The 23,450-nt window shown below is 45.5% G+C and overlaps 1 protein-coding gene across 1 annotated transcript in view; it reads right to left on the reverse strand.

Moving 5' to 3' along the window:
• Nucleotides 1–22,973, reverse strand: part of Frmd4b (FERM domain containing 4B) — a 358,125-nt gene extending 335,152 nt beyond the window's left edge. The window contains exon 1 of the mRNA XM_023713303.1: nt 22,729–22,973. The gene's annotated coding sequence lies outside the window, so the exon portion shown is untranslated. The remainder of the gene's footprint in view (nt 1–22,728) is intronic.
• Between the last annotated feature and the right edge of the window lie 477 nt (nt 22,974–23,450).

Below are 23,450 nucleotides of genomic sequence, written 5' to 3' on the forward strand. Positions count from 1 at the left end.
ATCACACCTGGTCACCTTCCCTGGGCAGCTGGATGAGCCCTGAATGAGTTCAATGGGACAGAGTTCTAACACAGTGTTGAAAGGACACAGCAGTAACCTTTCTGCAGCACTTCCAAGGTCTGACTAACCTTTCTCAATGCCTGAAGCTTTCACCCAAATTTCTCTCTAAAGCATTCACACACTTCTGTAACTTCCTCCCCTCAAACAATGTATTGTGTGAACACTGACCAACTCTGTGCAAGTTGGAATCATTCCTGAAGCTAGAATTGTCAAAGTACAGATTCCTTGCTTTTGCAGGAGCAGTCTGTTCGGCAACCTGTACTCCTTTCTTTCCTTTCACTTGTTCAGTTACCATTGATGTGGTTCAGCCCTGCATCTTTGTGGAAAAAAAAAAAAAAAAAAAACCACCAAAGTCACACTTTGAATTTCCACAGTGAACATCACAAAGGTGAAGGAAGAGTTGAAAAGGAGAAAACCACATTTATTTTAATGAAAGTAGCATTAGGATCAGCAATATGATCCAAAGCCTTCCAGAGGGGAAGAAAACATCCTGACTGTAAAGTCTCATTCTAAGATAATGAATGTGGAGTGTAGAACTCTCAAAGGCCCTAGACAAGTGGGTGCAGTGCCCTCCTCTGTGCAGTGGCAGAGGCCTGCTCCAAGTTCATCCTGTGTGGCCATCTTGTCTCAGAAAACCCTGGGCCAGCTCCAAGTGTCTCTGTGATTCTTCACTTGCTGTGACTCAAGTGCTGAGCCACACAGGCCTCCATCATCATCTGGGCTGCCCATCAAGAGAAGCCCCTGAGGGCCAGGGAGACGGCTCAGTGGAATAAGCACTTCCCTGGCAAGCACAAGGGCCTGGGTTCAATCCCTGGTTCTGCCAACAGAGAGAGAGAGAGAGAGAGAGAGAGAGGCCCCTGGATGGCCCGAGTCAGTGGCTTTCCTACTAGACAGCTCCGGAGGGCACTGATGCAAAGGTTCCTGGCCTCTCCCTACTGCTTTGGGGTCTATAGGTTGGGAGTGGGGCCTGAGGATCTGCATTTCTAACAAGACTTAGCTGCTGCTGCTGGCACCTCTGAGAAACACTGCTGGAAACTGACCTCTGGATCATCCGTTTCTTACTTCCTGGCTCAAAAGGAGAGGTGGGCATGACCCCACCAAGACCGCAGGAAATGTGGAACTCCTCTGCCAGAGAAGGGCAGGAGGAAAAGGCTTAGCCCCTATATCAGTCACTCTCCTTTCCCTGGGACAAAATACAAACACTCACAACATAAGAGGAGAGGTTCCATTGGCTCACAGCTGCAGAACATCAGCCCACGGGTAGTGGCTGTAGGGCAAAGAGGGCACAGAGCAGGGCCATGGCGGAGGGAGTTGCTCACCGTGTGGCAGCAGAAGGAGGAGCAGAAACAAGAGCACACCCTTCCCACCACAGTCCAAGGGTCCACGCCTTCTGATCTCATAAGACTCTAAACATGTGTGGCTTTGGGGGGACATTTTAGATCAAGGCCATGACAGCCCCCAACTGCAATTGGTAGAGTGTTCAGCAATGACATGCTGGGAAGGATGAGTGACCTTATGTGCTAGAAGGAACAGAAACCATTAATGTCAAAGAGGAACAAATCATCTTTCTGCCCAAGCTGTATGTATCCTTCTTGCTCTTGGCCATGATGGGGCTCACACTCTGGTCCCCTTCCTTGAGAAGGAAGGAGACCAGAGTGTGTGGGCTCTGGGCTTTTGGATGGGAGACAAGGTGTCAGGGTTTTTTTTGGCAAAACCACCACACTGACTCCTCCCTATGGATCCAGATCACGACAGCAGTATGCTGAAGGTTTCCTGTGTGAGGGAGCCACTGCTGAAGGGTTCCATAGGGAATAGCTCAAAAGGAAGGCTTGGAAAAGCTCGAATTCACCTTAAGTTCATGATCAACGTGGGTAGATGATCTCAGGTTGGTTTTGATATGGGTTCTTGAGAACAATTCTGGGTCATGCAAGCATTCACAAGGTTCCCAGAGGCCCTGGCTAGCCTCAGAAGCCTCGCCGTTGTGAACTAAATGCACATTCACTTTCTAGATGGGGTGGCCTGAAGCCTGCCACAGCACACAGTCTCTGACCCCCTAGGACGCCATGGTAGGTGCTGTCCAAGTGCCTCCCACACTCCTCCCTGCTATTTCAGGCCCCACAGGCCTGCTCCCAACTGCAGCACCTGCGTTCCCCACCCAGGACTTTCTCCTACTGCTCGAGTTCCACTCTGCCCTGCTTAAGATACACACTGAGGAATGAAAGTTCCCAGAGGGAGCCCTCAGGGAAGACTCAGTGGCTGGTCCATGGACACCCTGGCTGTTGCCTCTCTCACATGGGAAATAGGGAGGCAAGAAGAATCTTCCCAGTGGGATTGACCTCCAGTGGCCCTCGGTAGCAGCTGCAGGAATAGAACACTTTGGGGGCTCTTCCACTCCTTTCCTTGTGTCTCTGCCCTACTAGAGGCATTTTCTGCTCCTCCCAAATAAACTACTTGCAGTTGATCTCAGGATCTGTTTCTGGTGCAACACTGAGTTGCAGCCCCATGGAGGTAACGGACTGGCTGGCACAATGAAACTGCACTGTCTCTGGGTCAGACTAACCTAGCTTTAAATTCTGGCTTTCTTACCAGCTGAGCAAAGCTAAAAAACATCAGTTTTGTGCCTCAGTTTCCTGATAGGATGGAGCCAATCATACCCATCTGGTAGGACTGGAAAGCTTTAAGTGGAACAGGTCCTCTTCACCCCTAACTCTCTAGACCACAGCATGTGCTCAACTGCCCTTCCTGTCTCCGTCTTACACATGAGCAAACAGGCTCCGAACCTGCACAGGCTACAAGGCAGCTAAGTGACAGAACTTGGATTCAAACTGTACTTTTGGGTTCCAAATCAATTCATTAGCTCCACGGAGCCTCACATGCCCATTTCAGGGCCTGACTTGCCTAGTTTAATACACAAAATCACTTTACACCTCAAATTGCAGGTCTTCCTTTTGCATGATACTCTACATACATCCGGGTCTTACTCCTCCCGGTCCCATACTCTGACGTCTTTTGCACCTTGTGCTTTCATCCTGAGGCATGGCTCTTGTGTTCCCTCACATCACACATCTAATCTGTGGGCAGAAATTTCCACAAGCTCATCTCTGCTTAAGACACAATGTCACTAAAAATAGATGGTCCTGCAGCAGAAGGCTGGGTGGGTAACATGTAACAGGTAACTAAAAGCAGAGCAAGCAGACAGTTTTACTCTTGCGCTGGCAGTGGAGCCGTTTTCCCAGCTACCCTCTGTAGGCTCTTTCCAGGGTAGGTTGCAAAGCTGCCAAGTGCCTGCTGCTTCTCGGTGAGTGGACGGAGGCTGTGCAAGACCAGGGGCATCGCTGTTTCCAAACCCACTCCGCAGTGGAACAGTGCTGTTCTACCCAGCAGTAATGCCGGAGTACACATACACAAAGGGAAGCTGAAGTCACTGTGAAGCTCACTCAGACTTTTGCAATTAGAAATCTAGAAAGTATATAGATCCAAACTTAAGGGCCCGTGGTATAGCTCAGCGGATTAGGCACTTGCTTAGGTAAGCGCAGGAGCCAGGGTTTGATCCCTGGCTCCACATGCTGCGCCGGCCTGGCCCCCAGGTGCACTGAGCCAGTGATGGAGTCCAGGCGTGGTGGCGTGCCTGTAATCCCAGCACTTGGGAGGCACAAATCAGGAGGATCACTACTAATGTGAGCTGTGTAGTGAGACCCTGCACAAAAAAAAAAGAGAAAGAAAGAAAGAAAGAAAGAAAGAAAGAAAGAAAGAAAGAAAGAAAGAAAGAAAGAAAGAAAAGAAAACTAGATCCAAACTTAAGGCCTTTGTTTAAATTTTGAAAACTGATTACAGTAAAAAGCACACTGCTATTAATCCCCTCAAAATACATCCCCTTGCTTCGAACACACTTTCACACTCTTCTCCCATCACTCTTGCCACTTTCCAAAGCAGTCTGTATCATGAATGTCTTTACAAAGCATGATCAAAAATATGGTGAATGTAGTACTGACTGACATCTGATAAAAAGACAGGCTTGGAAAGCGTTCCAGTGTGTCTCATCTATCTTAGTCACTGGATCTGGCACAGTATGACTTGAGGCTTTTTCTGAAGTCAAGTGATTATAAAAACTAAATATTTTCAATCAGTTCATTACACGTAGGCAGCCACCCCAGTACAACTGAAGGTAGCAAATAGAGCTTCCAGAACTCCCAGTGCAATAAGTGTGTCTGCGATGAGTGGGAAGTGTTCTAAGGGTGATTCATGGCAACGTGTTTTTTACTGTGATGAATTTTTAAAATTTAAACATTCACCATAGTCTTTATTACACCACGTATGTTTACATTTGAGCTCATTTTAAAAATATGATGTCACAGGTATATGAGAAGAGCCTAATCTTCCAGAGCATAAACTTTCACAGCTTCTATGTGTGGCCTTCACTCAGACTAAGGTGACCCACTTCCCCTGGTTTTATGAGAAGGCGCTCCTTGTGCCAGGAATGTTTCAGCCTGGGCAAGGTGGGACACTTGGTTATGTGGTTAAATGACTGATTTTCAAAAGTCTTCTTCTAAAATGTAAATGTTACAGATCTTTCTTCTTATTGAATTAAGAGAAAGTAGCTATATATCTATCCTATTTTGTATATACAAATACAAAATTGTCCTTTGTTTATATCACCTTTTTTTCTTCAGTTTTGTCAGAGGTGGATATTCCATTGCCATCCAAATGTTGTAGGTGCATGAATTCAGCAAAATATTCCAATATAGTCCAGTACTCTACAATAGTAGTGAGTAAGAAGAATGATCTGTACTAATAGTGTTTGGACAGGATATCATGTCTGCATCTTGTTTTATGAATGACTACTACAAAGACAACAATATGCAATGTATTAATTGTTGTAACTCTCCTACCAACCTGTTTTGAAGCTGTCACATTGCAATTTTTTCTCAATAAAATTAATAAAAAATAAATCTAATAAAATGCAAATGTTCTCAGATATTATCAAACAATTGTATCAGTCACAGTGTAGAGGTTTGGACTACTCATAACACACAACACTAAACTGGGCCCACCTCAAACTGTAAGGATCTTCTAGTAAAACAATCTCACATTCAGACTTCTATATGGGCAGAACTTGAATACGTGAGGCTAGGGCCTAGCTTAGTGGGAGACTGTGTGTTTCACCATGTGGCTCTGGGTTCTATCCCTAGCACTGACAAAAAGAAGACAAAGGGAAAATACTTTGATAAGTGAAGAAAGTCATTTGTATAAAAAACATTTGGCCTACTCATTACTTACACAAGGAAATAGTCTCCATTCTTCTAGAAAACCACAGGCTAGGCATCCCATTACTTTCTTTTCTTTTGATAGATATGGAATAGCTAAATATTTCTACCCATGAAAAATGCCCAAGCATGATTATTTTTAGAAACTGCTAAAAACAAACATTCGCCCCACCCCAACACACAAAAACAATTCTCATTTGGCCTCTATAGGAGAGAATTTTTTTTTTTTTAAGTCTAGTTTTCCCCAAAAGCCAAACCAGGGCAAGGATGCAAGTGTGTATCTGAGATCATCCCAGGAAACATCAATCAGGGCAGGGACACAAGACAAAGAAGAAAAGGCCTTTAATTTTTTAAAAATGCTCTATTAAGTCGTCTATCACTGACTTGAGGGTGACTGGAACTCAAACCCATGGAAAACTCTGGTAATTGGTACACAATATTATGTTAGTCAATTTCCCACCACTGTGACAAAATGCATGAGAAAAGCAGCTTAAAGGAGGAAAGACCTGTTCAGGCTCACAGCTTCAGAAGTCTCAGTCCATGTTCAGTTGTCATCATTGACACAGGCCTGTGGTGAGGCAGAAACACAGTGCTAGCAGGCTGTGGCAGAGGAAAGCTGCTCCTCTCAAGGTGGCCACGAGAAGTTGGGGGACACTGGGGACAAGATACACCCTTCAAATGCACATCATCAGTGACCTTCCTCAGCTGAACCCCTCCTTCTAACAGCCCAGACTCTCGCTGTGGTTCAAGATTGCTTTGAACTCATTATATCCCAGGCTTGCCTTGAACTCACCATGATCTTCCTATCTCAACTTCTTAAGTACTAGAATTACAGGCCTGGCTAACGGTGTTCATGTTATACTACAGTCTGTTAAATGTGCAATAGTATATGTAAAGAAATAATTGACATACTTTATTTAAAGATATTTTATTGCTAAAAATGCTAACAGCTATCTGAGTCTTCAGTGAGGCACCATCATTTTGCTGGTGGAAAGTCTGGGCTCAGTGGCAATGACTGCTGAGTGACCAAGATGGTGCTTGCTGAAGGCTGGAGTGACTGTAACAATTTCATAAAATAAGACAACAATGCAATTTGCTGCCTCAACTGATTCTTCCTTTCATGAAAGAGTTCTCTGCGGCATATATTACCATGTACCTATGAGGGAACTTCTATCAAAACTGGAATCAATCTTCTAAAATCCCACTGCAGCTTTATTAACTAAATTTATAAGATATTTTAAATCCTTCGTTGACATTTCAACAACTTTCAGCATTTCATGATTTGATTCCATTTCAAGAAACCACTTTCTTTGATCATCCATAAAAGAGAAATCCTTCTGCATGAAAGTTTTATCACGCTACTGTGGCAATGTAGGCTCATCCTTAGAGTCTACTTCTAATTCCAGTTCTCTTGTTCTTTCCACCACATCTGTAGTTACTTCCTCTTCTGGAATCTTGAACTCCTCAAAGTAATCCATGAAGTTTGGAACCAACACTCTTTTCAAACTCCTGCTCATGTTATTTTGACTTCCTCCCTTGAATCATCAACATTCCTAAGCATTCAGACCAGTGAATCCTTTCCCAAAGGACTTTTTCCTTTCAATTGACTTTGCTCAGATCCATCAGAGGACTCAGACTCCAGCAACTACAACTCTACAAAATATATTTCTTAAACATTGAAACTTGAGGGCCAGCGATATAGCTCAGCAGACTAAGCACCTGCATTGGCAAGTGCAGGGACCAGGGTTCAATTCCAGATTCTGCATGCCCAGCCGACCCTGCCCCTGGGGTACGCTGAGTTGGGGGGCAACTCTGGGTATGGTGGCACATGCCTGTGATCTCAGCACTGGGGAAGCTGAAAACAGGAGGATCATTATGGTTGAGTGGCATAGTGAGACCCTGTACCAAATACATAAATCCAAAAGAAAAAAATAAATGAAGCTTGAAAGTTGAAGTTGCTCCTTGATCCATGGGGTACAGAGTGGATACTGAGGTCACAGGTATGAAGACAACATTAGTCTCATTGTGTACCTCCATCAGAGCTCAGGGATGACGTGGTCAGTAGTAAAATTTTGAAAGGCATCTTTTTTTCTGAGCAGTAGCTCTCAACACTGTGCTTAAACTATTCAGTAAACCATGTTGTAAGCAGATGTGCTGACATCTAGACTTTGTTATTCCATTTACAGACCACAGGCAGAGGCGATGCTGTAGAATTCGTCAGGGTCTCGGGATTTTTTTGGAATGGTAAATGAGCATTGACTTGAGCTTCAAAAAACCAGCTACATTAGACCCTAACAAGAGGGCCAGCCTGCCCTTGGAAACTTTGGAGCTGGATGTTGACCTAGCCTCGTTAGCTATGAAAGGCCTATGTGGAATTTTCTTCTAAGATGGTTTCCTCTACACTGAGACTCTGTTGTTCAGTGCAGCCACGTTCATCTGTAAATCAGCTGCATCTTCTGGGAACCCACTGTAGCTTCCCCATCAGCACCTTCAGCTTCACCTGCTCTGTAACCATGATGGAGAGGGCTGGCTTCCTGAAGCCTCTGGAACCAACAACTATTAGCTCCAAATTTTTTCTTCTGCAGTCTCCTCACTTCTCTGAGCCTTTCAGAATCGAAGAGATTAGGATCTTGCCCCATATTAGACTTTGACCTAAGAGAAGATGTGGCTGGTCTGATCTTCTATGCAGACCACTAAGACTTTTCCCATATTGGCAACAAGGATGCTTTCCTTTCTTATCATTCTTGTGTTCACTGGAGCAGCACTTTGCCTTCAAGAACTTTTCCTTGGCTTTGCAACTTGGCTTTTGACATGCCTTCCTCACTAAGTGTAATAATTTCCACTTTTCTAATTTAAAGTGAGTAAACAATTAAGAGGTCATTGCAAGATTATGAGTTGGCCCCATTTAGAAGTCATGAGTGTCCCAGGAAATAAGGAGGTCCAGGAGGAGGGTAAGAAATGTGGACAGCTGGTGGATGACGCAGTCAGAATGCAAATGCTATTCACTTATTAAGTCTGCCACCTGCTATGGGCAATACTAGTGGCACCCAGAAAGAATTACAAAAGTAACACAAAAGATCCCTGATCACAGATACAATAATAGTGAAGAAGTATAAAATATAACTACTAAAATGTGGTCCAGAGACACTGAGTAAGCACCTTCTGTTGGGAAAAGGATGCCCACATCTGTGGTCCACACAGGTTGCTACAAACCTTCAATGGGTAAATACAACATCCACAAAGTGTAATAAAGCAAAGTGAGAGAACAAGGCACACCTGCCCAAGAAGTCACAACCTGCAAGACGACACTTCAATCAGCCAGCATATCTAATGGTGGCGCCATACAATTATAATGGAGATAAAAATTCCTATTAGCTAGTGTCATGGTTGACAGACTATCTTTTAAAAATTTATTATTTTTTATGTATTTGGTACAGGATCTCACTTCACAGCTCAGACTTGTCGGGATCCTCCTGTTTCCAGCCTCCCCAGCGCTAGCATTACAGGCATGCGCCACCATGCCCAGCCCTGGTGGCTGGCTCAGCACACCTGGGGCGGTACCATTCTGGTGTCAGGGAATCAAACCTCAGTCCCTGCACTTGCCTAACCAGGTGTTTAGTGTGCTGAGCTATCTCTCTAGCCCTTGACAGACTATTTTTAAGGGTGTTGCTCACATGCTTCTGGTGACCTTGGCATAAGCAAACCCATGGTGCCTCCTGTGCAGCACATCCAATTGTGTACAGCGTATGCCACCTGATAGCAATCATGTCACGGTTTTTTTTTTTTTTTTTTTTGTACCAGGGATCAAACTCAAGACCTTGAGCTTGCCAGCCAGGTGCTTATGTCACTGAGCTATCTCCTCGGCCTATGCCACTGGTTTATGTATTTACTCTGCTATACTTGTTATCATTATTTTTTTTGTGGAACCAGGGATTGAACTCAGGCCATTGCGCTTGCCAGGGAAGTGCTTATTCCACTGAGCCATCTCCCCGGACACTTGTTATCATTATTTTGGGATGTATTATTACTTATTTACAGAGTTGACTGCACAGCAGTGTGTCACCCACACAGCAGCCACATACGTCTCTGGATCATGCCAGGAGGGTGTACACGCTCAGGTCTGTGTGTGTGCTCTGTCAGGTTTGTATCACAGACTCACCTAACAATGTGTTGTTCAGGTTGTCAAGAGGTGAAGCAGGACTTTAATTCTGTTAGTTTTTAGCAGGAAGGCTGCTAGCTAGCTTTCCAATTTTAGGGATATAACAGGGAGGCCAGGGGCTAATGTTCTTGCCTGAATTAGAATCATTCATGGTGGACCAAAAGACAAACTCAAGCAGTCCTCTCCTGGGGCCATTCCTCTACCCTGCCCCTCAATAACCTACCTAGTTGACTTTCTAAATGCCTAGTTGGTCCTTTTTTCTGTTAGAAAGGAGTTGGCAAAGGACAGCTACTGGTCCACTCCTGCCCACTGCTGTTCTCTGTAAATAAAGTTTCCTCAGACCACAGTGTCCATTATTCTACGTCACTGATGTCTATGTCAGTGATGGCTAACCTCTTAGAGCTTTCAATGATAGCAAACAAGTTCACCATACCACTGCTGCTGTATATTCTCTGTGTCCCTCTTGCCCTACCGAGGGGAGCTGAGAAGTGCAACCCAGGCCATATGCTGCGCGAAGCTAACACTTCTAGCTTCTAACTGCTTGCGGGACAGCTTTGCCAACTTCTGCATTGCAGACTTGCCGACTGTGCCTCTTATTGCAGGTTTCTTGATGCTGTTACTTAATCATAATTTAGAAGACCCTATAATCCCACCCAAAGCCTTATCATACCCAGCAAAGAAATCCCAGGTTAGACTTCCAGAAACTACAACTGTGCAGATGTCTGGGAACCCAGGAATCAGCAAAAATAACCTCATAAATTGCTAAGGAAAAAGGTGTCCAAGATGCTCCACAAGAAAGGTATACATCTAATCTCGAGCCCTCATCAGGGTAAGGGTTTGTAAAGTGAGAGGAGGGAGGGAAATACCCACAGAAGCCACACCAAGTGAAAGGAAGTGCTCACATTTACAGCTGACAGCAGGTAACTAAAGTGCAAGACAGGTTCAAATCCCAGTTCTGCCACTTACTACCATTCTTTTTTTTTTTTTTTTTTTTTATTTATGTGTGTGTGTGTGTGTGTGTGTGTGTGTGGCCAGCTCAGCCCACCAGGGGGCGGGGCTGGCTGGCATGTGGTGCTGGGGGATTGAACCGCGGTCCCTGTGCTTTGCCAAGCCTGTTCCAAATAGGTACTTTAGACCACTGAGCCATCTCACCAGCCCCACTACCACTCTTAATCTTCAGTTTCCTCGCCAGTGACATGGGAGGAATAATAATGCTCGCATTTCCTCGGGGGTTGTACAGACTAGTGGAGGGCTACAGTGTATGTGAAGTTGTCAGCCTGCTTCCTGCGATAACAGTGACAACAAGGGAGGCAAACCTGTGATTATTATGAAGAGATCCTCAACCCCACAAACTTCAGGTGTCAGAGAAGGAGTTTAGTTAGTAAGGAGCAAAAAGCACTATGTGACACGAGGAACGCTGCTATAGGAAAAATAGAACAACCTTAATATAGTCAAAGAAAAAAGAAGCATGTTTTCATCAAAGGTAGTTTTAAAAAATGTGAGTGCCAAGAGGTAAAAGCTTTAATCAGCTAGAAAAATCACTGAAGGGCAACCAAGTACTCTTTTCTAGCAGGGTGTGGTGGTACACACCTGTAATCCCAGCACTTTGGGAGGCTGAGGCAGAAAGACAAGATGGGGCCCAGACTGGGCAACTTAGTGAGGCTCTGTTTTAAAATAAAATGAGTTGGTTATGTAACTCAGTGAGAAGGCCCTGTGTTCAACTCCCACTACCACAAAAAGTGCTCAACTCTTGACAATACTGTATATGTGAATGCGTACACAGGGCAGGGGCAAAAGCATGCACCGCACACTCTAAGAGAAGACACTGCTACACTTCTTTCTCATTTTATGGTGAAAAGATGCCCGCCAGATCACACGAACACCTGCTGTCAAACTCAATTTTTCAATGTCCCTTGTCATCTTACTTCCACAGCTCTGCTCTAAGACTTTAAAAATTCCAATGGTCATTTTTGGGTTGCACTTACAAATGTAATTAAGCTGCATGCTAGAAAGCACAAGGAGAAGCACTCAGGACGCGAAACCTCCAAAGCAGCTGAATCACTGCAAAAACAATTTCTTTTTCTTTTTTTGTTTAAAACAAACTTTTGACCTCTAGTAAACTGGATGTCCCATTCTTCTTTTAGGCAGGGAAAGTGCAGCTTGGCTGGGAAGGTGGAGATACCTAAAACAGCATTCATTTTTCTCTTCAAAACACATTGAATTAATCTAATGCAGTCGCAGCAAGTGACCATGCTGTGTCCTCCGTTTCAGCCCAACAGCCCCGCTGGGAGCAGGCTCCGTGCTCCTCTCTAGGGCCACATGCTTCTCATCAGTTTATCAGGGTCCTGCTTTCCACTTTGCACACCAAAATGGACGCAATTAGTTTGTCTGTGGTGGCCTCAAACCCCCTTATCTCTGCCGTGTCTCTAGATATGCCATAATCTCCTGTTTTGAGATTTGCCTGAATGCTCTAAGGTTATTGAATCCAAATACCATTTTCCACACACAGCAAAAAGTTTCACTTAAACTTTCCTCCAACACACTGCCATTAAGGAACACTTTTTAAGTGCACTTATCAGGTTTTTGACATTGTTTTCAGCTGTGGTGAGAAAAGTGTACTGCTGCAGATAAGGTACAGGTGCACCCTTGGGGCTCAAAGGACCCACCCATGTGACAATCAGGGGACCTCATGAGCACACTCCACACCAGTCTGCTGCTAAGTCAAGGTCAGGCTCAGCCTTCTCTCTTCTCCCAGGGCCATTCTAGTCACCACTGCTGCACCTGCTTCTCCCTGGTGCGTCCTTCACCTGGCAGAACCCCACCACAGTACAAAACTCGGAGCAGCAGGGCCAGCCTTGTGACAAGTCTCACGCATGGGATGCCTTGCATTCAGGTCACATACGGCCCCTTCTGCGGTGGCTGGATTAATGTGACGCACTTAGTCAGGTGCAACAAGGGAAGCCCGAAAACAATCCTTCGTCTCATCCATTGTCGGGTCCCCCACCGACGCTGTCGGCTGTTATAAACACCAGCTGGAAGACGGATGCTGGTATTTTCAGAAAGACCTTTTGAATCAGGAGGGGCTGTGACAGGCCCCATACTGTGGCAAGGCATAATTATTTCCAATAACTGTCTGTCTAGGCTGCTCTGTGGCTTCCAAAGCCAAACACCTCTCACCGCAACAAAGCAGGCAGCGCTTACTTGGGAGGCACTTTTGTGTTTTGTTCCCACGTCAGATCACAGTGCTGTAAACACCGCTGTGTTGCTAGCTTATAGAGCAAATCAGGAAAGCACAATCTACAAATAATGATTAAGGACAACCCGCTTGGCGTGTGTGCTTGCAGGCTTCCTTAGAATCTGCTGTAGGAGCAACATTCTAATTTGAGGCAAGATGAGCGACCAGGATCTCCTGGCAGGCACACTCAGTCTTGGAGAGAGGGCCATGCTCTTCTGTTGTGACTGTCTGGGGACAGGAAAAAGGGAAGTCTCTGCAGCGTGAGGTGGAAAGTAGGAATTGGGTTCTGAGCTGGAGCCCCAGCCGATCACTCTGTAGCTGTGTGACTGTGAACAAGTCAGGAAGCCTCCCAGGGCTGGGTTTCCACCTCTGTGAAGTGTGACTCACGGGGCTATCATGGTAACAAGTGTGGAAAATGCTCTTGGCAAGGGTCTGGAACTTCCAGGGGTCAAGAAATGGTGGCTATCTTCACCAGAAGAGGGGCTGCTTCTTTGAAGAGTGAGGCTAATCCAATCCAGTGGCCCAGGCTGATTCTCCATGTTGACTAGATACATTCTCCATGTTGCCTGCTGTAAGCTTTTATTCCTCCTATCTTTCCTGCTCCTTGTGTCCTCCCTCCAACTTATCAACCCTGTCCTAGGACTCCCCATTTGCTGCTATAGACCTTTCGGACTCAAGTGAAGCCCCAGGCCACACATGCCTCCTCCCAAGCCGCTGCAGCCTGGGGGGCAGGCGACCTTCCTTGTATTTGGTGCCCACTTTGGATGGAGGGACAGCTGGCCTTCCAAGTTCATTCACACATGATCTCTCTACCTACATGAGGCTTCTAGGAGATGTGATTGTCTGTGTGTCTCTGCAGCCTCTAAGGCACCCAGCACACATCCACAAGACTCCCCAGTCCTCTGATCCCCAGAACAGCCCTGCTGGCATCACCTGCAGCCTGTCTGAAATAGGCTTGGGCTTCTCCCCAGACCGACTGCACTGGCAGCAACTTGTCCCCAGGTAACTGGCGGCACTAAGTCAAGGTATGCTGCTCTCCTCTGGCCTTTCCCACGCTTCAGTCCTTCCTACCTTGCCTTCAGAGGTGGTGCTTTTTTCGATATTATCTACACTGTATTTTACTTAATGTAATCTTTTAAATTATTTTACACAGATGGTCTTTTTAGCCTCATCCTAAGAATGACATCCAACCTGTTAATAATTTATTTGACAAGCTAGAAAGGAATAATACCTTTTCTAAGATTGGAAAGTTCAGTTGCAATTTTCTCATGATATGAATTAAAACAGACAGCCATTAAAATGTTTACCAAAATTAATGCATGTACTCCTGGGAGACAGTGGGCCTACTTGAGTCAGTGCAGTTCTAGATTTCTTGGAGTTGGATTTGAGACATCTCAATCCCTGACCCCATAGTCTTGACCTGTGCCCACTTCTAGCACAGATGCCCCAATGTGGGGTGTGATTATATTCAAAATAAATAGGACCTTGAGAGGCTGCATGAGGAAGGGAATCTGGGTTCTGCACCTTTGCTGCTCCTTTATAACTTGCCAGGTCATGGCCCCTTTCAAGAGCTAATTTTTATGCTCTTGTTTTTTATGAAAGTTCGTTTTATTCTAACCCTCGCTTTCATCTAAGTCAAGCAATGTGGCATAATAAGAGACAATAGAGGCCCTGGAGTCAGAATGACCTGGATTTCATTTGGTCTCAACTTTTGTTATATGTAAAGTGAAAGAATACATGAATATTGCACCCATTTCACAGGATTTGTAAGAAGAAAAAAAAACTGGAAAATGGATTGTTAAAAATTGAGCACAGAGTCCGGGGAGATGGCTCAGTAGAATAAGTGCTTCCCTGGCAAGTGCAAGGGTCTGAGTTCAATTCCCGAAAAAAAAAAAAAAAAAAAAAAAAATTGAGCATGTAGTCATTGCCACATAAATAACATAACTAGTATCATTTTCCCTTGAGTCTAAAAATCTCAAAGACTAACAGATAGCATTTATTGAATACATGATGCGCAGCAAGCACAGTGTGAAACAATTTACTTTTTCACTGAATCCTCACAATGACCCAGTGACATAGAAAGTTATACCCCTCCTTTTATGGATGAGGGAACTGAGGCACAAAGGTCAAGTTGCTTGCTCAAAGCGCACATTTAGTAAGAGGCCCAGGTAGATTTCAGGGCAGACTGTGTGGCGCTAGAACGTAAGACATTAGAATCTGCATGTGTAGCAATGGCCCAGACTGCCTGTTTGTACAATGCTAGTCTACATGCAGATTTCACCAAGGCAACAACTACCATATCATTTTAGCCATATGGCGGCCTCAGAATCAGTTTCCTTAGCTATACTAGGAGATAGGAAGGTCTGGTAGTTTTGTAGCAGAAGATCACCCCCCTGTCTCCACCTCCACGCCTGTCCCAGTCCTCAGCCACTATATTTCAGTTTCTCAGTTGCCCAGGTAATAGTTCCTGTTCCAGTTCAGGTTGCTTCATCTCTTAGAAATGGCTGGTCACTTTGTTATACAGCTGGTCACTATGATGCACATTGTATAAACCAATCCCCAACTGCCAGCATTCTGCCTATCTACTTCCTGCTTGCTCATCTCACATGAGCCCTAGACAACCAGAGATCAAGGCCTGATATTCTGGAAATGATCCTGATCAGTGCCTGTCATAAATAAATGTCTCCAAATCCTGGGTGTCATTTGGCATTTTTTGCTTGCAGTTTGGATAGTGTGTCCTAGGGGGTTATGTGTTGGAACCTTGGTGGCCAGTGTGGGACTGTTGGGGAACACTGGCAACTTGAAGAGGTAGAACCCAGTGGGAGGGATTTGATTATTGGGGAGTGTTGCCCTTGGAAGAGTTTAATGCTTTAATGACCACAGGAATGAACTGTTATAAAGACAACAAACTTAGTTGGGCGCTGTGGTATGCATGTGTAGTGATAGGTACTTAAGACGTATGTAATGCCAGCTACAGAGGCAGCTGAGACAGGAAGGTCACAAATTCAAGGCCAACTTAGGCCATTTAATAAGACACTGTCTCAAAGTAAAAAGTAAAAAGCACTGATAATGTAGCTTAGTGGTAGAGTACTTGTCTAGCTCAAGCAAGGTCCCAGCTTCCATCTCCAGTATCAGGGGAAGAAGTGGAGCATGACTTGCCCCCTCCCCTGCTCCTGCCTCCTGTCTCTCCATATGATCTCTCAGACTTCCATACACTTTGGCCATGACACCTTCATGAGCTTTCACTAAAGCTAAGCAAAGCCTACACCACCCTCTTGAGCTCCCAGAACTATGAGATAAAAATCCCCTTTGTTCATACCTTACCCAGCCACCTGTACTCTGTTATAAAAACAGGAAACAGAACAATATAGGGGTAAGAGTTGTCACCTCACTGACAGTGGTGACCACTTACTGAGAGCAGTTCACAGACATCACAGGGTCATTGTCCTCATGAGGGAGTCCTGGAGACCGTGCGCTGCCTGTTACCAAGACCTCTGTTATTTACTGAGCCTTTGTATGACACCCCACCAGGCATCAGGAATTTGAGCCTGTGACTATGGTAAGCATATTTTTTCTCAAACTATGACATATGAAGACATTAAAGCCAATGAACAATACAGAAGGTATCAGGCATGGTGGTGCACACTTGTAGTCCTGGCACGTGGGAGGCTGAGGCAGGAGGAGCACTACAAGTTCAAGGCCAGCCTGGCCTACAGAGTGAGACTGTTTCTATAAATTAATTAATTAACTAATGCATAAAGGGTTCATTTCATCCCACATCTGCATTAGCATTTGTTGGTTTTGGTGTTCTTAATGTGAACCATTCTGTCTAGGATAAAATGGAATCTCAGAGTTGTTTCCATTTGTATTTCCCTAATGGCTAAAGATTATGAACATTTTTTTTTCATCTACTTACTTATTAACCATTTGTACTTTTTCTTTGGAGAAGGGTCTAAGAAGTTCATTAGTAACTTTTTTGATTGTGTGATTTGGTTTTTGGAGTTAATATTAATGAGTTTACTATTTATATATTAGCCTTTTGTCAGAGAAGTAATTGGAAATTTTTTCTCCACTTCTGTAGGCTACTTCTTCACTCTATTGATTGCTTTCTTTGCTATGCAGATGCGTTTTAAATTTGGTGCAACCCTATTTGGTGATTCTTGGCTCTCTGTGCTATTGGAGTTCTGTTCAGGAAGCCCTTGCCTGTGCCTATGATGTCAAGCATTTTCCTTAAGTTATCTTTCAGCAGTTTCAATGCTCATTTTTATACCTGAATATCTGATCCATTTTGGTAGATGCTAGTACGTGAATCCAGTTTCTATATCCTGCACATGGATAACTACTTTTTCCAACACTACTTGTTTTAAAAAGCTATATTTTCTTCAGTATATGCTTTGGTCCCTTATTGAAAAAAAAATAGATGGCTAAAGGTGCTTGTTTCTGCTGCTGTGTTTTCTATTCTATCCTACTCATCTAGTTCTTTACATTTTTGTGCCAGTACCATGCTGTTTGTATCACTATGGCTTTGTAGTATAAGTTGAAACACAAAATAGAAGTATAGAGTTCACTGATTATCTCCAAGTCAGCATCCACATCCCTGTCCCTCTACCCTTCAGGAACTTCTAGGTGCTTCCTCTTCTCTCCTCAAGTGCAATTCACCCCGCCAGCATTTCACCACCTCAGTACTACTGAGTTTTGGGGCTGCATAAGCTTTCAGTGTAGAGATTGTCCTGTGCACTACAGAATGTCCAGCAGCAGCCCTGCCCGTTCCCCTGCCACTAGACTCCAGAGCCTCCTACCCTCTATGTTGATGACTGACAATTTCTCTGGACATTAACAAATATCCCTTAAGGACAAAAGTCACATCAGGTTAAGAACTACCAGACTGCTAATGGGTAAGTAATTTCTAGACATACTTTATTCCTTTATCATGTAAAAATGACCCCTTAAACACTATCATTTCAGCTATCCTGGTGAAAGGAATTCTTTGCCAATTAATTTAATACATTAAGTGGATTTCTAACCACAGCCTACTAAGATGGCCTTTGTAGGTAGCCAATAATTTATTTTCCAAACTAAAACCTCAGCCCATACCCAGTGCTGCCTGGACAGCAACCTAGCAAATCATGTTCCTTCTAAGGCTGCATCACTGTGAATGAACACTACACTCCCAGCTATGCACACGAGGGCTGTGTGCATTCATGCTGGCTAACTGTATGCTCAGTGACAGATAACAATTAAAAGCAGCCCATCTCCATGAGCAAAGTGACACAGACCCAAAGAAATACCTCAAGACTGAGAAGAGGCAGAACCAAGCAGGAGTTTGCCTTTGGCCTCTAGAAGCATAGTCTTTCAGTCATTTCCTCTAAGACACTACTTGAATAACTATATTCGCCACAGAAGTACAACAGATTGATCTAAATAAATGCTTCCATTCTTTGTGCATAAATCCAAAAGGATCATGGTTGCCCCTTACAGAAGGCTTCTGTCTGTTGTGGGTTTTTATTGATGTATTTGAGCTTTGTTGTCCCCTTGGTGCCGCTGGAAAGCCAGGCAGCTATTACCTGACTTGTTCTGCATTTGAGCTCATCAGTCCTGGTACTGATTGGTGAAAGTGATGGCGAAGTTTCCCACACATACATGAGGGCCATGTCCACAACCTCTTCACCTCAGTGTAACTTAGCTCATTTTCTACCATTTGGAAGAGAAGAGGAAACTCCTTCCCCATTAAGCACTTTTACACTGCACTGAATGCTTATTTCTGACTTCTTCAGCAGGCAACTTCCCCTAGTTTCAGAGGGGAAACTATAGTTTTCCCTACTATAATCATTGGTAGTCCAAGCCACCAGTGTCCCAAATCCACATAGTCTGGGTACCTCTAAATTGTGGACCACAACCTTCAACCTCAGCAGAAGCCATGCAGAACAGGGATTTCCTCCAAACAAGCCACTGAGGCCAAGCAGAATAAATTTTAAGGGTTTATATTCAACAACTGGGGAAGTGGGGTTGTCTTTGTCCACTTTCTGTTGCTATAACAAAAATATACAAAACTGGATGTTTTATTAGGAAAAAAGTTTGTTATTTATCTCACAGTTTTTATGGCTGAAAATCCAGCCTCAGGTGTGCCCATCTGTTCTGTCTAGTTAGGGCCTCATGGCTACAACATTCCATGTCACTAAGCAGAGGACCTGGCTGCCAGCACTGGAGTTCTGGGGGACACATTCAAGTCATACCCAAAGGACAGTGAGGAGTTTTTTCTGTTTTGTTAGACTTGAACCTGAAATTGCGTCAACTAGCAGTTGCTACACAGTCATCTTAACATCCAAGACAGAACCCAAAACACAGAGAAAAGCAGAGCTACATACAGAAAGGAGAAGAAAGAAGTGAGACCCTGAAGTCATACTTTCAGATCTCAGCAAGATGCTCTGGAAGCCAGGCCCACCCATTCATTCATCTGATAGTGACTTGAACTCACCCTTAAACAAAAATGTATATTGTAGGTACTCTCTGTCCTCACTCCATGTACTATCAGATACACAAACCCAGTGACGGTGCCTGTCACGCTTTTTGAAAGCAACTCCCAGTGAGAATTACTGTATTTATTGCAACCCAAAATGTACGTATACTCCCTACCTCTAGAGCTGACTCAGTTTTATAAAACCACAATCTTCACTAACATGTGCTGATGTGCTATCCTCTGTCCTATTACATATTCTTTTAATACTCATTGTGATCCACTAAATGGATTGCATGACCTTTATTTTGAAAAACTCTACCATATGAGATTAGGTTAAAAATTGATTTCACCAGAAAAAATGAAATAAAAAATGACAGGATTATTTCAGTAAATCAGGTTATTGAAGAAAGCAAGATTGACCCCTAAATTACCTAGAAGGTTTAGCAAGTATCTAGCAAGACAAAAATGAGGTCGTACACCTCCGACTGCCCAGGACCCACGATAAACAGAGGAGGAAAAATCATAATGAATTAGAAATCAATTACCTACAAAAAGATATTTACCTTCTAGAGCACAATTAAAAGCACACCTAAAGTGAGGGGGAGAGGCTGAGCAAGATGAGGCATGTCTGAAACTCCAGCTGTTCAGGAGGCTGAAGCATGAGGATCCCAACTTCAAGGCCAACTGAGCAACTTTGCAAGACTCCCTCAAAATAAAAACTAAAATGGGTGTGGTTGTACCTTAGTGGTAAAGTACATAACTAGGATGCTGGAGCCCTGGTTTCAGAACCCACTACAGCAAAAGAGATACACCAAGTAAAGAAAGAGATACCTAAGTCCTGCCAATAAGCTGAGATACATTATTTATCGATAGGCTGAAGTTAATTATGGCAGTGATGCTCAGCAATAGCTGAGCAATGTCAGAACAGTGCCTTTGTGTTAGGATCAGGAATCTGAAGGCAGATCTGGGGGATGGAGGGGTGGGAGAGAGAGCCTATGAATTAATGAATGAATGATAAAACTTGCAGTGTAAGCCCCTTGCCTTTACTTATATATGTAAGATAACTATAAAATTCTAGAAAGTATTGTAGGCTGGATTAGACAGAGTATTTTTAACTTTTCCATGTACCTTATTTGTATTGTCAGTCAGCCAAACTTCCATTTTGTTTGCTTAAAAGCACTGGAGAGCCCTAATTAAATCTGTGGAATCAAAAGGAGGATGAAATTTCTTAGGCTTGCTGGAAATCGAGGCCAGGGATGGTAAATATTACTGAGAAGCCTCATGCTGTTTTCACTCTGGAGACTGTGAAGATAGCTCCTCCCACGCTTTTCCAAAACTGTGAGGTCCAAGTGCAACTGCCTGGTGGTTGGAGAAGCCCACTAACTTTTCTGCCACCAAGAGGGAAACTCACGAATTTCAAAGAGAGGAAAGTTTAAAACAAGCAAGCACTTGCAAGTCCAGAATTCTCTTCTGACAAGTCTCCCAGCAGCAATGACAGGCGACCTCACTACGGTGTGCTGCAGGCAGATTTCCTCATTGTTCATCACTGTATTGTTCAAATACATCCCGCCTGCATGACTGAACTTAAGCAAATGAAATGACCAGCATGTGCAGATATTACAAAGAAGCACTAACCCCTTCCTGTCTAAGCAGTCCTTGGAATTGTCTGAGTCTGTCTTATCCTTTTCTAGGAAATGTAAATATTGTGCTAGAGGCTTGCACGTGTGTTACTGTTTACTACAGAATTCTCAGACACACAAAAATGAAGAATAAAGCCAGATATAATCCCAGCATTCTGGGAGGCTGGAGCAAGAGGACCATAACTTAAGCCCTGTTTGGCATTTTAGCAGTTTAGCAAGATGTTATCTAAAAAACAAACAAACAAACAAAAAACCAAACCAAAAGCAGGCTGAGGATACAAACCACCCTGAGTTGGATTCCCATTACCAAAAAGAAAACAAAAACAAAAACAAAACACAATGAAGCAGAAGCACAGACTAATCCATACACCTGCCACCTAGTTTGTGACTTTAAAGAGACAGAAGTATTGAATTTATACGTTTCCCATGTGTCTATCACTATTAAATATTCTTCTATTTAAATTAAGAAAAATACAGAGAGGGTAGTTGTCATTTCTATTTTCGTTAGCACCACCACATCATTGATGTTCCTTTCACGGGTGCCCTCCTGGTTATGAGCCCCATTGGATAAACGCAAGTCTCTCTACCCTCCTTTAAAGGGTGTGTAGGTCAGATCAAAGTGCAGCTTGACTAGGTTAAGTCAGTCAAGGTGCTTTTCTTCCTCTCTAGGCATTGATTTGGAAGCTCCAAAGATCCCTCTCTATCAGGACAGAAGGCAGCGTGTCAGGGATCGCCTGTAATCTCACACACATCCTCTGAGCTGGCTGGGAAGTTTCTAGGGGCTAAGGGATGAACCAGCTTTCCTGAAATACTGCTCCGATCAGATCAGCACTGCGGCGGCTTTCTTCCCGAAGGGATCGCCTCCCCAGACGCAGCCGTGTGGGTACTAGTAAACAGACCGTGTCAGTTGGAGAAGTTCTGCGGAGTTGGCTTTGGTGTGCATACAAGCCCCAGCAGATCCCAGGAATGCTCAGGATAATTACCACCCTACCCCGGAGCTCCAGCCCAGCCCGATCACATCTGGAAGGAAGCGGCCACACAAAGGCGAGCGAAAGACAGACCACTTGCAGCTAATGTCTCAGGCCAGGAAAGATCTGACCCAAGGTCTCCTGCTTTGGGAACAAGGACAGTCACTGGCCAGCACAGGGTGTCCAGGGCAAAGGAAGAATTTGCCCTCTCGTCTAAAAGAAATGGGACTTGTCAAAAGAGGAACTAAATATCTTTATTTTCCCTCTCCAGATGAAAATTAAAAATAAAATACTCAAGAAAACAGATAAGGGGGACTCAGCACAGGAACGGCTAGGATGCGACACACCTATTTTTTAAAAAGGGCAGCCAAACCAAATCTTTTACATCCTGTGCAAAATCCCCTCCTACTCCTTTCTCTGCCTTTGGAAAGTATCTCCAGGCAGCCGGAACTGGGATTCATCAGCTCATCTCCCTGCCTCCCAGGAACCCGCGGCAACCGAAGCCACGGGTCCCAGGGGGCGCGTGTGCAAACCCCACCCGCGCCAACGCCTCGAAACCGCCAAACTTCCTGTCTCCACACCACCAAAACGACAGAAGCGCCGCGCCGAGTGCCCCAGGGACTCCAGCGCAGGCTGCAGCCTCCCCCAAGCCTGGGGCGGGGCGTCCGGCGGGGAGCGCAGGGGACCCGCACCTCCGGTGGGGGTCTCCAAACCTGAGCGCAGCGCCGGGGGCGCAGGGTGCCCCGCAGTGGCGCCGTTTGGTGGCCGCGCTGGGGGCTTGCGGGCCGGCCGGCTTCCTACCTGCTCTGCGACCAGCTCGCTCGGGTGCGAGGGGCTGTCGACTGCTACTTTATTGTCTAGGAGGCGCACCGCGGGGGACCCGGGGACCCGGCCGGGAGCGGGTTCCGCAACTCCGCTCGGCGCCGCGCCTTCCCCGGGGGCTACCTGTCTCTGCCGCCGTCGTCTCCTTCTCGCTCTCTGGTCTGCTCGCGCTCCAGCCCAGCGCGGGAGCCGCACCGCCCGACTCCCCGGCTCTCTGGGCAGCCAGCCCCCGCCGCATCCCCGGCCCGGGGCTGCACTCGCCGCACTCCCGGGCTTGGACCCGCACTCGGGCTGGCCCGGCCGTCTGCTCGCGTCCTCGGTGCTTCTGTCCCGTCGGCTAGGTCCGCTGTCAGCCCGGCGCTCGCTCCTTTCTCCCCAGCTGCCCCCGCCCGCCGCCTCTCCGGGGGCTGGGGCGGCCGCTGCCAATGAGACTCGGCTGCGGCGCTGTTTCGGCCCAGCCATTGTATCGGAGGGAGGAAGGGGAGGGAGCCGGCGGGGAGGGGGCTGCGGCGGGCCATCCCCGCAGAAAGGCGCGGCGCGGGCGCGGCCCCGAGCAGGGGGGCGGGGGAGCCGGGGTCACAGCCCCGCGCCTCTCCTTCGCGCCAACCCCGAAATGGCTAGGAGAGACCTGATTCTTGAGCCTCCCAGGCTCCAGGCATCCCAGGACCTTAGAATAAAAGGCATGAGGTGCAGAATACTCAGGAGCCCTAAGGTGTGGGGACGCGACCTGAGCTGACATTTCCGCAGATACGGTGTGTCTGCTTTTTCAAAAAGAAAGAAGAAACAAGAGGAGAACAGAGAGACAGAGACAGGGACTATCCCACGCGAAGCGTTTAAGCATTCTG

Source organism: Octodon degus, unplaced genomic scaffold, assembly GCF_000260255.1.
Source record: "Octodon degus isolate 3935 unplaced genomic scaffold, OctDeg1.0 scaffold00030, whole genome shotgun sequence".
Lineage (NCBI taxonomy): Eukaryota > Metazoa > Chordata > Mammalia > Rodentia > Octodontidae > Octodon > Octodon degus.